Here is a 15,666-nt window from a genome sequence, read left to right on the forward strand (position 1 = left end):
CTTTCTTTTGGATGAAGTGGTTGTTCTGCACTGTAAGCTCCTCGCCATCTTATGCATCTCAGTTGAAATGGCACACTTTTCTTTCGAGCAGAACTTAATAAGTACTCTAGGTAGAACAGACTCCACTTTCCATTATCTTTTTAATCAGCCTTTATATACTTCTTTTGCTATAACAATAGCACATACCGTTTTTTAGCTATCTCCGTGGAGGCAGACACTCCAGGAAGACAGAGGATTCGTGTATCCTTCAGAACCATTTTCTGGCACCAAGCATGTCCTGATGCTGCTGTTGAGTAACTGGAATGAACAGCTGTGACAGTGCTTTAGAAAGAGTGACACACTTGGTGACAATCATCTGATGCAACATAGTTCAACACATTCTTAGTTCCGCTCAGAAAAATACCGTGATAACCTGTTGTGGGTTTGGTATTGTGCCCATACACACTGAGAGAGACCGTGTGCTCTGTTCCAGAATGGAGAGAGAAGGAAAGCTAAAGACGGGAAAAGAGAGACGAGCCCAGCAGGCCAGTGAGGACTCTACAACTTGGATGCCTCTCAGAAGTGTCACAAACTGAGACATTTTTGAAAGACAGGACTAGTATGGGTGGGGGTTATTTGCTTTATGCATTGCAAGTAGAATGTAAGTTCCCAGACCGATAAGCTTAAATACAATCTGCTTTATTCACATGAGCAAAGTGTGTGTGGGTGTGTGCCTTGAGTCGTTCGAAACTGATCACAAGCTGCCTTATGCACCAACTCACTGCAGAGTGCAGAGGGCAGGCAGACCCTGGGCCTCCAAAAGCTAGGCCCTCTCCTGAGTTTAAATCTTCAGGAATTCACAGGAGTTTGGTTAGAATTTTGTATTCACCACAGGTTAGGGAATAATTTACACATATCCACATGGGGATGTAAATGTCTCAGGGATGTCACCAGTCACCAGATGCTCTCTCTCATCAGTTGGCTTTCTGTCGCTGCATTCTTCATAAATCTCTAAGGTAGACAATCCCTCGTCCAGCTGGAATAGGTAAGAACGAGCAACTGGTTCTGGTCAATGGAACATGAATGGAAACAGCACCTCACAGTGGTTACGGCATGGTAAAAAGTCTCCCTAAATTATCCAACCATCTCTCATTCACTTACCAACTGCTACCAAGCACAAGGAGCTATCAGACAGCCTGACATGAAGATGTCTGTATCTATGGAGACCAGAAGAATTTTGGATATAGATCAGAAAATCTGTATTAGATGTTTTCCCGTTGCTGTGCTAAAATGCCACGATCAAAAGCAACTTAAAGAAGAGTTTGTTTTGGCTGAGGATTCCAGAGGTCCTTAACGGCAGGGACCGAGTGACAGCAGTGGAATGATAAAAGATCGCTGCATCTTTGTCTGCACGCAGGAAACAGAGGGAGCAAAGACTGGAAGTGGGGTGGGGCTACAAACAGAGTCACACACTAGGTTTATCTCTCTTACATGCTGAAAGAAGCCCTTCATCTCTTGACCTCACTGCTCTCTCTAAAGGACAACAGGATCCTTCACAGGCTCTGGGCCCACCCCCAGTGATGACTTTCTCCAGGAAGGCTTCACCCCCTAAACGTTCCTATATCCTTCCAGCTGACAACACCAGCTGAGAAATGAATGTTCAAATACATGAGCCTGTGGGGGATATTTTTCTATCAAATCATAACAATCTCCATCAAAAATAGAAAAATCAAATGCTTGATCATAACCATGATTTTTCCCTGTATTTCCATATGTGCTTAAGAAAGATAGACAAAGTACCTAATCACATAAAATACATACAGATAAATCATGTGTCTGGCAAATGGTGTGTCCAAGAACCTGGGAGTTAGAGGGTTTTTTTTTTACTCCTTGTTGCTGATGGACCTACTTATTGTAAGTAAACTATTTCTGGTGGTCTTTTATAAACCATTCCATAGTTAAGAAGTCTCTCATCCTTGGGAGGAAGCTTGGGACCAAAAAGGATGCTGTTGTCCTTTACAGAGAACAGTGAGATCAGGAGATGAAGTGGTTCTTTCTATCTGCAACAAGGATAAACTTTCTGTGTAACTCTGGAATGGAGAAAAGTCAGGATCATTTGTTCGTCTTTTTTTTCCCTTATGTTGAGGTCTTGCGAATCTTATATTCTCAGAATGCATGGAAGTCAGCAAGATTGACTAAGACCCAGAACATGTAAGGTTAGGACAGAGAAATGCTAAACTCTTCCAGGGTGAAGTAGGAATGAAGACAGTGGTAGCATCTTCATGGCTGGTGATGGAGCTGGGGAGTCACAGGATCTCATACAAATCTGAAGGACAACTTCCTGTGAACCAAGAGACTACATATGCTACCTCTTTTCAACAGATAATTTGTAAGTCTTTGGAGAACAGCTCCTGCTTAATTTTCCCTCTTGAAATGCCCACCTTGTAGACCGATCCAGGCACTATCTTCTCCCCATTCAGTAAAACATTTTGGAGGATGCTTGGCAGAATCCTGGGTTGAGAACATCTTTTTGGAAGCCAGCATCGAGATTTAAAGTTAAAGCAGGGAAACGATATCTCTCCAGCTTCAGTTTCTGAAAAGCATTTGTCTTCATCACTGTAGCCCAGACGAATGGTTTGGGCTTAGGAAAGACAGATGTGTCCTGGAGGTCCTACTGCCCGCATGCAATGAAGCCAGCAGTGCATCATACCTGGCTTGTGGACAAACAGAAAATCCCAGCTTCCATTTCACAAATACATCCATTCAGTGGAAGGGCTTTCCCCCTCCAGCTGAGGGTTCAAAATGCCCATTCCAGAGCGTTGTGCGTGTCCCCAGACTTTAATATATCTCCCAGCAGCTTTCCTCAGCATTCCACATGATAAAATCAATCTCTATTTAAGTAAGAGGGGGATATTTATTTCTTAATTTTTTTAATAATGTATTTGGTGATTTGTTAGAGCTTTGGTGTTGTATTATTTATTTATTGTGCCTATGGGGTACACTGCCACTTGGTAATAGAGCAGCTATGGAAACTTGAGACCTAAGCAGAAATGAGTTCAATAATACTGCTACACTCAAAGACTTTATCCCAAATGAACAAAAGAACAAAAGTGCAAGGCCATGATAACCCAATTCCCTTAGGAGTCTTTAGAAAGAAAAAGTGATGGGGATTTTTTTTTATGTCAAGCCAGAACAACTGACAAATGGGTGGGCTGTTTTAAAACTCAAAACCATTTCATAATTTCATAAGCTTCATAAAACTAGATTTACTATATTCTTGATATATGTGTTTGTGTGTGAGTGTTCATCTGATATTTTGGTAAGGTAAAAGCTGCCCAGAGGCCTGATAGAACTTAAATATATTTCTTCCCCATCGTCTTGCAAGTCATGTAGGCAAAAATAGTGATGTAGGTGGATTGGAATAGAGATGCCTTCCTTTTGGTTCCAAGGCATATAAACAATTTGCCAAGAAGAAAGCATATATTCATATGGGGAGTATGCTTCGGTTAGTTTATTCTCGTCATTAATTAAAAAGCATGAAATTGGTTCGTAAACCTACTTTTTGACTTCCCCCATTAAAGATACACCACTGTTGAAAATTCCTTCATATGCATACAAATGTCACTACAATGTCTGAGGACAGTTAGATAAAACTGGGGTTAGATGAACATGTTTAAACTCAAAGGCTTCTGCATTCATCAGACATTACAGCCCTGGTGCTGCCGATAAGTTGGTGATAATTGTTGATACTCTCCAATAATTTTGATTTCTTTAACTCACCATTCCTGGAATGCATTTCAGGAAAAATTATGTCATGCTGATGGCACCATTTGACATAAGCCATAAATAAAGGTACTGAGGGACACTTGTCCTTGGTCAAAGATGCCATCTCAGCGGGTTGGGCGGCCGGCCAGTCAGTCAACAACGGTTCCTGACTGTCTAATGAGCAGAGACATGCGTGGACTCGAGGGCAGTCAGGACAGTGACAAAGGCAGGGGGAAGGCGGGAGGAATGGCTACGGAGTTCCAGAGAGGTAGTGTGCTCACCCAGGCAGCCTGAAGGATGGGCTGCCTTGTATTCATGAAATATCTCCGAGTCGGCCCAGGTAAATGGCGTCTTAATGAGTGATCTTTTTGGAGACTACAGTAGCACCGTGAGGGATGGAGCCTCAGTTTCCTCATCTGTGAAATGAACTACAGTGAATAGTGAATAGTGGGAAAGTCAGTCCGGAGGCTGGTGGGCATGTAGAACTGTCAGGGAGGGCGATGGGAAAGGGCGCGGTGTTCTCTAGATGTTCTCTCTTTTTTTGGAGTGTATGGGGGGCATGTAAGGTTCAAGTTCAAAGCCGTGTAGTTCTTGTTTTAAGATCTGGCTTCAGAAGGTTACAAAAGAATCAGAGACACAGACTTGGCACCCGTGCACGCTCAGTTGTGTCATATCTGTGGGGTTTGTGCCAGAGAAAGCAAATTAATAAGGGATTGCTTGTGTAATCCAGGAATGCTTCAAGAGTGTAGAGTTCGGTCTGCTAGCTCCCGTCTCTTCTCTAAGGCCTTTCTCTTTATGGATGGTGATTCTCATCCTTTTCCTGTATGTCCTGTAGAAAATCCCACACAGAGTGGAAAGCTGTCCTCCTTGCTGTCTGGTTGCTGAGAAGGCTCTTTCCTCCCTGGTGCCCTTTTGAGTCAACTTCACAGAGCTAAAATGAATCGGCATTGACATGGTGCCTGAACAAGGGCCATAGCGACTTTAGCTGTGTTGGCCTAAAGCTGTTGAAATGGTTGAGAAGAGACATCCTTCATCAGGACATTGGGTATTCAATTTTGTCAAGTACTAGCAAAGAGTTGACTTTTCTCCTTGTCTCTTTTTCATTGAAGTGACTGATTTTGAGGAATTGGGAGTTGGGGCAGAATGACCGTGTTCTCATCAAACCGGTCAGCCTCCACAAGCCCAGGCAAAGCTCACGTGTGAGAAGCAGAAGCCAACAAAACATGGGTAGAATGGAGCCCTGAGAGCAGGCTGCAGGGCTGGAATATGCTCTATCTATATTTACTCCTTATCTTTAAAATTTTTTAATGATTTATTATTGCTATTATTATTTTACATCTCAATTACAGCTTCCCTTCCTTTCTCTCCTTTTAATGCCCCCCCCACTGCACCCCATTCAATCCTGTGAAAGGAGACTGGGCTTTAGCTTCCCAGTCTCCCAGACCCAAATAATCACACAAAAAAACTATATTAATTACAACACTGCTTGGCCAATGGCTTAGGTGTATTCCTAGCTAGCTCTTATATCTTACATTAACCCATTTCTATTAATCTGTGTGTCGCCACGAGACTGTGGCTTACCAGTAAGGTTCTGGTGTCTTTCTCCTTTGGCAGCTAAATGGCGTCCCCTTGACTACACTTTCTTTCTTTCTATCTATCTATCTATCTATCTATCTATCTATCTATCTATCTATCTATCTATATATCGATCTCTGTTCAGATTTTCTGCCTGGCTTCACTGTGCTAAGGCATTGGCCAAAACAGCTTTATTCAATAACCAATAAAAGTAACACATACACAGAAGGGCATTCCACATCACACTTCTTTTCTGTTTCTGCCCAGAAAAGGATAGGCCTCCTACCTTGGATCTCAGCCAAACATGGGATATCAAATTGTAGTAAGACTAGGCACCTTCTCTTGTATTATGTGGACACAACAATCCAGTATGACAAATAGGGTCCCAAAAGCCAGCAGAAGAGTCAGAGACAGCTCCTGCCCCCACTGTTAGTAGTACCACAAGAAGACCAAGCTATACAACTGTCTCATATATGCAGAGTGTGCCTAGGTCAGTCCCACGCAGGCTCCCTGGTTGTCGGTTCAGTCTCTGTAAGTCCCTGTGAGCCCAGGTTAGTTGATTCTGTGGGTTTTCTTGTGATGGCCCTGACCCCTCTGACTTTTACAGTTCCTGCCTCTCTTCTCTGAGTTCAGTCTAATGTTTGACTGTGGGTCTCAGTATCTGTTTCTATCAGTTGCTTGGGTGAGAAGTCTCTGACGACAATGGGGCTAGGCAGCCATCTATGAGCACAGCAGAATATCATTAGACATCATTATACTGACATTTTAAAAAATTCTTTATCTTGAAATATGACATTTCTAAGTGAATTCCTTCCAGTTTAGGGAAATGGGTATAACTTTGGATAAAAGAAAACTACTTATTTCCTTACATATGTGTGGATCACATACCATGGATCAACAGAATACAAGGTACCGGGGGATTAGAAAAGACCTATCCTCAGGAAGTCCCTTCTGTGGTAAGAAGCATGGATAGATAAATATGTGGAGCATGTAATGCCCATGGGTGGTAGATGTATGAGCAAGGTTTCACGCCTCTCAGCAGAGGTCATGTCTTTTGGCAAACATGTAAATTGTGCCTTCAAATAGATATTTGTAAATAAAGGAAACAACTTCTAGATTACAAAGATAAGGTTTCATGCACTGGTAAGTAGGGGCCTAGGGATTTGGTAGTTATTCAAGATAATTCATGGGAAAGGGATGAGAAAGTCTGGGCAGCATGGTGGCTGAAACTGCTCAAATGATGAATATCCATTTTCTCCTGTTCACACTGAAGTCTTTCAACCCTAAGTGGAGAAATAATCTCTGGTTCCACAAAGCACTGGTCTCACTGAATTCTGGGAGCTGCCCTTGGAGGAAATGAAAGGGGGAAGTCCATTGTGAGGGGCTGGATTGGGAGGGGATGGATGGGCACTCTGCACAATACCCTATCCCCTAAACAAAGTGAATTTTGATCAGTTAAATTACAAATCTGATAGATTTTGAAATTTAGTTCTCTAAAATGGCTTATGAACCGAGGCAAAACATGATCCTTTTAAGTAAAAGGTAGAAACTAAATCAGATGAAAACAGATTAAAAATGAACAAACGGCAGCAGCATGGAAACAGTGATGAGTCAGACGAGAGAGGATCAGGGATAACGGCAGATCTCATGCTTGTAGTCCCACTCTGTAAAAATTCTGTTCAGTCTTGAATGGCATTCCCTTCTTTCACCTTTCACTGTGTCTTCTTTGTCTCAGCAACTGCACCCTTTCCATGATGAGGTCCCTCAGAGCCCTGGGACTAATAGACAGGTCTGGCACCACCCCTGTCTACCCAGCTTCCTGTACCTATCCCAGTACTTTGCATATTCCTTAACCAACTCCTTGTATAATCTTATGTTTTCACCAATATACTGGGAAGGGGGAATCCAATAATACAGGAGCAGTGGTTACTATACAGTTGCATGGTCAATGTATATCAAGTGCCAGCAGATGTGGAGGCTAAATATACGTTTGACTGAATGCATAAAACGAAGCTGAAAACAGAATTCATAGGACATGTAATGATGCCTATGGAAGAATAGAATCACCCAAGACCCCCTTTCTGGAAACCGGATAAAGATGAGTTCTTCAGAGCAAGTGGTCCCCCAGCACAGCATGTATGGGCTGGGTTTCAGCTCTCCTTTGCCCCTTTGTTTAGGTGTTTGTCTGTGGTGAGCAGCCTACCCAACTACTCCCTGCAAATCTGGAAGAATTCTCATACATTCTGAGTTTCAACTCGGGCAACACATTAGGGAAACTTGGATCTTTGTTTATTCTTTTAAAGCAATATCCTTGTAATCTAAGCTGCAGTCTCAGACAACTGGACCTCATTGGTCCTGGGGCATTGGCTTACTTTAAAATCCCTCAGTGCTCAGTTTGAGTTTTGTTGTTCTGACCATCACACAGGAGGCCACAGCACAAAGATGTGCTAGCGTACCAAAGGCATGCATTAACATGCTAAGCTGCATGTCTACATGAAAGGCTAACACCAGGGCAAAGCAGCGGCACTTCTGGAGTTACTACCAGGAGGCTCTGCCTCTATTGTCTGCTGCAATTGCCCTCTCCTTTCTGGGGATCACTGAGGAAGTCACTAAGAGGCCTCTAGTAGCACCATTACTAGGGCCTCTAGCTCATGACTATGAAAACAGAGATTCTGAAGAAGGCCTTGCCCAGTTCACCATCTGGCTTTGCGACCTTGGGATAGTTACTTAACGACCCTTTGCTTCTGTTACCTTGGCTAAAAAATTAACTAATATTATTGACCTAGTTGCTAGGCCTGTCTTCGGATTTCACAAGCAAATACTTGGAAAGTGTTTCATCAATGTAAATTGTGGTACAGTTCGAAAAAAAATAACTTCATCACTAAAACTCCATAGAAATCTGGGCTGTTCTTGTGGGTGTTTTCAATCACTATTTGTTTGATTTATGCAAAGAGGAGAGCATTTGCCTAAAACCCCTTTCTTGCATGGGTACTGCCTTTGATTTATTCCCGTTTGCTCTGCCAGTACACAAGCTTGACGTACACATAAAGGGTTTGCAGGAGAAATCACTTAATGCATAGCGGTTCCTTTGTTGTGACTGTCTTGTCATGAACTGTTAGGGTTGTCAGTTATTCTCCGAAATTTGCTCGTTCTCGTGCAGGCTTCTAAATACTCACCTTGGACATGGTTTATAGACGGCACAGGGAAAACAAATACGTATGCTGGAATAGTCAACTTAGATTTATTCTTACTTAAGAGAAAAAAGCTTAAAGGTTTAATGCGTGCTTGATAAGCTATGATTCAGCCTGGAAGAGGCAGGCGGTTTATATTTACTCTCCCGGGTAGGATCAACATTTATGGTCTGAGCCTTTCTCAGTGCCTCTTCAGCAGGTTGGACCTTTCCCAGAAGGACTGATCTCAAAGCACAATTTCCACACATGTTATTCTCTGAGGAATAGGGACGTTAAGCCAACTATAGTTTATGGAGAGCAGAGCAGGGAGATTTGGGCACATGAGTGTTTATTAAAGAGTCTTGAGTGGCCTGGCTACCGATGTACCCGAGTCTACTCAACACCAGCCTGCTGAAAACTTATGAAATAGAAAATTTGTCCTCAAGTCTCTTGATAACAAGCTCTACTCCTGGAACATTATCTTTCCTATTAAGAAGAAATCTATTCATGTTTCTGAAGGCCAGAGAACAGTGCTCTAAAGAGGCTTGCTCCCTGACAAAGACCCAGAGCCTGGTGTTAACACCCATCATTGGGAGGGGCTCACAAGACCCTGCCCCTCTCTGAGAACTTATATACAGTTAGTTAGTGGTTAGTTGGGAACAGAGTGGTATCTTTAGTGGGGTAGCCACTGATAAGGTTCCCAAGCTTACTTAAATAACCCTTAACCTATGCTTTTGTAAGCAACTTCAGTCAAACTAACTGGATACCACACACACAGGCGGGGGGGCGGGGGATGGGGAGAGAGAGAGAGAGAAAGAGAGAGAGGACATGAAAGTAGGAAGAGGAAAGGGATCAATGAGAATGGAAATGGGTCAAGAAAAGATTTTTTAAAAAGGTAAAAAAAATTAAAAAACAAAAACAAAACATTCCCTTTGCCAGAGATGAAGTCTGTGAGGTAATTGTCATTTTAAGTCCCATTACTCAGCTTATCTTGAACGACGGCTTTGGCAAGCATCTTCATCTTTCCCAAGCCCCAGTTTCCTGCATTGTACAATGAAATTACAAATACCCCATAGGTATATTGGTTTATTACAAAGGAAAAATGATCTCACCTGCATGAGAGGGCCTCGCACAGTGTTGAGTGCATAAAAGAGATTCTTAAGTTTTGTTGAATTTGAATTAGGGAATATTTCAAATCCTAATCCATAGAGAAAAACTGCATTGAAGTTTTTCTTCAAGACAGACAAGATATGAAATGCAAGGAAAACCAGCAAGCATTAATCACAGAAGAGTTAAAAAAAAAAAACTGTGCCTGCAGTAACTAGCTATGTGACTTGGGTAATTCCCTAACCCAGGAGTTCTCAGCCTTCCTAATGCTATGACCCTTTAATATAGTTTTTCATGTTGCAGTGACCCCCAATGATTATATTACTTTTGTTGCTACTTTATAACTGTAATTTTACTACTGTTATGCATCATAATGTAAATATCTGATATTTTCGAAGGTCTTTGTGATCCCCATGAAAGGCTAATTTGACCACCAAAGAGGTCACAGCCCACAGATTGAGAACCGCTGCTCCAACTTGTCCCATTCATTGGTCACTGAGCTAGAAAATGGGGATAATTATGTCTACTACATAGGGCTCCCAGGAAGATTAGATGGAACAATAGGAGCAAATCCCCAGAGAAACGGAAGGGTTGAGTCAATGGCTATGGCTTGCATTGCTTAATTTTAATCAAGTAATTCTTCTGTAGTCCTTCAATTATTGATGGGTTAGAGACCTTTTGAAAAAACAAGTGTTACCATTATAACCAAAGGGAGCTTTTTGTTGGCTATGCATAGAGAAGTCTATTTCTAGCTACTTTTCTGCAGTCGTGAGATATATAAGTCAAATAATTTACAGAAGACTGGTGTTTCTCTTGGCAGAGATAATACAAACCAATACTGACTGCAGCCTGAGCCATTTGTAAGCCTCTCTCTCCCATAGAATGTTAATAGGTTAAGTTTCTTACATGACTGCTAATTTCACATGATTTCATGGAACGATTACATATTTATGTATTGTTTATTATGTAAATTTAGCATGATAAATTATTTAAAGTCATATCAATAGTATGTATTATTTATGATAGAACCATATTAATACATTTTATTTCAAGTAGCTTTGGTCAGAGCTTTTGTCTCTGCGGATTGCAGCCATTGGAAGTTAGTATTCCCCTTGAGAACAACACAACTGTGTTTTTCTGAGGATAGTGACGTCAGGTTCTCTATGAGCACATCTTTACCACAGCCCAAGTCTGTTAAAGAACCCTACCAGTAAGGGGCAAAACGCCTGTGTTTCTCTGCCTGTGTTCAGAGCTAGATAATGCCATTCCTATGAAAAGCTATGAAGTAAGGAATTTGAGATTCCACTTCTCTGATGGCAGCTCTCATGTCCAGAACATCAGCTTTGTTGTTCTAGAAGGATACAAACAAGAAACCTTAAGAAAACGAATCATACATTTCCTGCCCTTCCAGGAGTCCTGAGTTCAATTCCCAGAACCCACATGGAGGCTCACACTATAACTTAGTCCCATGGGATCCCATGCCTTCTTCTGGTTTGCAGACAAAACCTTCAAACACAATAAACAAACAAATAAATAAATTCAAAGAGTGAAGAAAATGAACCATGAAAGAAGCAGGTATTCGCCAGGCTACATTTGGTTACAAGTCATGGAAAAGTAGTGGCTTAAATACAGGTAATATATATCTCATATAATTTAGGAAAGGAAGGTGAATCCAAGAATGACTTTCAATGGGGAATCAATTTAGACTTTTCATGCTTCTCTTATGCATTAGACATTTTTCTTGTTGTTAGCACAGAGATGCAAGTTACTTGGCACAGACACAGACATCAAATCCTCTCTCAAATACGATAACCCAGAAGACATAGGTGAAACAATGATCCTTAAAGTAATTGGATCTTGGACCTCCGTAGGACCAGGCCTGAGCCAGCAACCTCCACAGGAGCAGGCCAGAGCAAGCGACTTCCATGGGGGCAGGCCTACACATGCCAACTCTATGAGACCAGGCCCAAACAACCTCCAGGAGTGTACGTCAACCTCCAGGAGCATCGAATGACTTCTTGGAATGCCAAGTGACCTCCAGGGTGACTGGAACCATGGCCATGACTCCGCCATGAGGAGCAACCATTTGAGCCTTGAATACACTGGCACCTGGAAGAGTGATCACCAGTGATCACAGACAGTCCCAACTAACAAATAAGAGGAAAATATTGGTAGATAAGGTATAAACACACTCAACACCACAAAGAGCAACACAACACTAGTGTGTTTGGTTCTAAAACAGCAAGTCTTGAACACCCCAATAATAAAGTTATTTCTAATAACTTTAGAAGAATGTTTGAGGCCCTTAAAGAGGAAATGAAAAATTCTCTCAAAGAAATTGAGAAAAAGACAAAAAAAATTGGAAGAAATCAACAAGTCCCTTAAAGAAAACCAAGAAAAAGCAGTCAAACAGGTGAAAGAAATGACTCAAGACTTGAAAACCAAAATAGAGACAATAAAGAAAATACAAACCAAGGGAATTTTGTAAACAGAAAATATGGGAAAACGATAAGGAACCACAAACGAATAAACAGCAGAATACAAGAGATGGAAGAAATAACCACAAACACTGAAGATATGATAGAGGAAATAGACTGACTCATCGGTCAAAGAAAAGATTAAATCTAACAAAAGTTCAACACAAAATATCCAGGAAACATGGGACACTATGAAAAGGCCAAACCTAAGAATAATAGGGATAGAAGAAGGGGAAGTCCAAATCAAAAGCATAGAAAATATATTCAACAAAATTATAGAAGAAAAGTTTCCAAACCTAAAGAAAGATGTGAATATGAAGATACAAGTAGCTTGTAGAACACCAAATAGACTGGACCAAAACACTAAACATACGGAATAGAGAAAGAAGATTAAGAGCTGCAGAGGAAAAAGGCCAAGTAACATATAAAGGCAGAGCTATCAGATTTACAACTGACTTCCCAATTGAAACAATGAAAGCCAGAAGGTCATGGTCAAGTGTTATGAAGACATTAAGAGACCATGGATGCGAACCTAGACTACTATACCCAGTAAAACTTTCAATCACCATAGACAGACAAAACAAGATATTCTATGACAGAACCAGATTTAACCAATAACTAGCCACAAACCCAGTCCTAAACAAAGCACTAGAAGGAAAACTCCAATCTAAGGAAGTTGACTACATCCACAAAACCACAGACAATAGATGATCTCATAGTAGCAAATCCCAAAGAAGGGAAAAACACTCAAATTAACATGACCAACAACAAAAACTAAAATAACAGGAGATAGCAATCACTGGTCATTAATATCTCTTAATATAAATGTACTCAACTCACTTATAAAGAGACAAAGGCTAGCAGATCGGATATGAAAACAGAATCCATTCTTTTGCTGCATAGAAGAAATACATCTCAATCTTAAAGACAGACATCACCTCAGAATAAAGAGTTGGAAAATAATTTTCCAATCGAATGGACCTAAGAAACAAGCTGGTGTAACTATCCTAATATCTAACAAAATGGACTTCAAACTAAAATTAATCAAAAGAGACAAAGGAGGACATTTCATATTAGTCACAGGAAAAATCCATCAAGAAGAAATCTCGATACTGAACAGCTATGCCCCAAATACAAGGGCACCCTCACATGTAAAAGAAACACTACTAAAACTTAAATCACACATTAAACCTCACACACTAATAGTAGGAGACTTCAACACCCTTTCTCACCACTAGACAGGTCTGCAAGAGAGAAACTTAACAGAGAAATAAGATAACTAACAGATGGTATGACACAAATGAACTTAACAGACAACTATAGAACATTCTATCGAAACATAAAAGAATATACTTTGGTGTGGGAAGTTCTTCTGTATACGTGCTGCTTTTATTGGTTAATGAATAAAGAAGCTGCTTTTGGCCAATGTCTTCAAGTATTGCAGGAGGAGTGCTGAACACCACCTTGTATAATGTGGATGCTGGGCACAAAGCTGGATGTCATGGTATGGTAAGGAATTCACTTTCTCATCCCTTGGGTACAGAAACCAATTATCTTTGACTGCTACTCGTGACTACGGAATGTACCAATCATCACTGGTAGCACTATGTATCCTCTTCAGGCTGGTGGCCAGCCAGCTTCCATCGGCGAGGACTATGATGAGCTGGTGCTGCTTTCTATCACTACAGAGATCCTCAAGTCTGTAGTGGCTCGTTTTGATGCTGGAGAATTGATCACCTAGCGAGAACTGGTCTCCCAGCAGGTTAGTGTTGACCTCACGGAGAGAGCAGCAACGTTTGGGCTCATTCTGGATGATGTGTCCCTGACACAGCTAACCTTCGGGAAGGAGTTCACAGAAGCAGTGGAAGCCAAACAGGTGGCTCAGCAGGGAGCGGAGAGGGCCAGATTTGTGCTGGAAAAGTCTGAGCAGCAAAAAAAAGGCAGCCATCATCTCTGCTGATTGCCAACTCCTGGCCACGGCAGGCGATGGCCTGATTGAGTTGTGGAAGCAACTGAGGACATTGCTTACAGGCTCTCCAGCTCTGGGAACATCACCTACCTGCCAGCGGGGGCAGTCGGTGCTCTTCCAACTTCCCCAGTGAGGCCTCCACGGCTTGCATCTTCTCAGGCCAGCCAGGCCGTGGCCTGGATCATTCTGAATTCACTTTCCTTCTGCCCCACCCCAGAAATCACTGTGGAATTTCATGATTGACTTAATGTGAAGGAAATAGAAGTGGAATCGCACGCGCGTGCGTGAGAGAGAGACACACACACACACACTTGAACACATTGACAAGGGAAACTACTTCCTAAATATAACCCCAGTAGCACAGACACTGAGAGAAACAATAAATGGGACCTCCTGAAACTGAGAAACTTCTGTAAAGCAAAGGACACAGTCAACAAGACAAAATGACAGCCTATAGAATAGGAAAAAATTCTTCACCAACCCCACATCAGACAGAGGGCTGATCTCCAATATACAAAGAACTCAAGAAATTAGTAATCAAAAGAACAAATAATCCAATAAAAATTGGGGTACAGACCTAAACAGAGAACTCTCAACAGATGAATCTAAAATGGCTGAAAGACACTTAAGGAAATGTTCAACAACCTTAGCCATCAGAGAAATGCAAATCAAAACAACTCTGAGATTCCATCTTACATCTGTAAGAATGACCAAGATCAAAAACACTGATGACAGCTTATGCTGGGAAGGTTTGGGGTAAAGGGAACACTCCTCCATTGCAACTGGGATTGCAAACTGGTATAGCTGCTTTGGAAATCAGTATGGCAAGTTCTTAGAAAATTAGGAGAAAACCTACCACAAAACCCAGAAATATCACTTTTAGGTATATACTCAAAGGATGCTCAATCATACCACAAGGACAAGTACTCAACTATGTTCAGAGCAGCATTATTTGTCAGAGCCAGAACCTGGAAACAACCTAAATGCCCCTCAACCTAAGAATAGATTAAAAAAAAGATGTGGTACATAGTAGATATAATAGATAAAGATGATGGAGTACTACACAGTGGAAGAAAATGATGAAATCTTGAAATATCTGGGAAAATGAATGGATCTAGAAAACATCTTATTGATTGAGGTAACTCGGACCCAGAAAGACAAACATAATATGCACTCACTCATAAGTGGCTTTTAGATATAAAAAAAACCCAGCATACAATTCACAATCCCAGAGAACCTAGACAACAAAGAGGACCCTAAAAGAGACATACATGGATCTAATCTACATGGGAATTAGAAAAAGACAAGATTTCCTGAATAAGTAGGGACCATGGGGATCATGGGAGGGAGTAGAAGGGGAGGAAGGAAAAAGGGAGGGGAGTGGAGAAAAATGTATAGTTCAATAAAAACAATTTGAAAAGGGGGAAAAGATATTGAACCTCGAGGAGTAAAATCGAGTGAGTTCTGAGAAACAGGAGCAAATGAGATGGCATAGCAGATAGCAGTGTGAAGACTGGCTGTGTCAAGTCAAATAGATGTGTAGAAGATGGGAGATGGGCAAGAACGACAACAACAAGCTTTGCTCCGTCTCCAGCTCTTTTCTTTATCTGGGAGGACCGATTTT

The 15,666-nt window shown here is 41.4% G+C and overlaps 1 pseudogene; it reads left to right on the forward strand.

Moving 5' to 3' along the window:
- The first annotated feature begins 13,498 nt into the window (after positions 1 to 13,498).
- On the forward strand, positions 13,499 to 14,175 carry LOC102000168 (annotated as a pseudogene).
- Positions 14,176 to 15,666: the final 1,491 nt, after the last annotated feature.

Source organism: Microtus ochrogaster, chromosome 19 (genome assembly GCF_000317375.1).
Source record: "Microtus ochrogaster isolate Prairie Vole_2 chromosome 19, MicOch1.0, whole genome shotgun sequence".
Lineage (NCBI taxonomy): Eukaryota > Metazoa > Chordata > Mammalia > Rodentia > Cricetidae > Microtus > Microtus ochrogaster.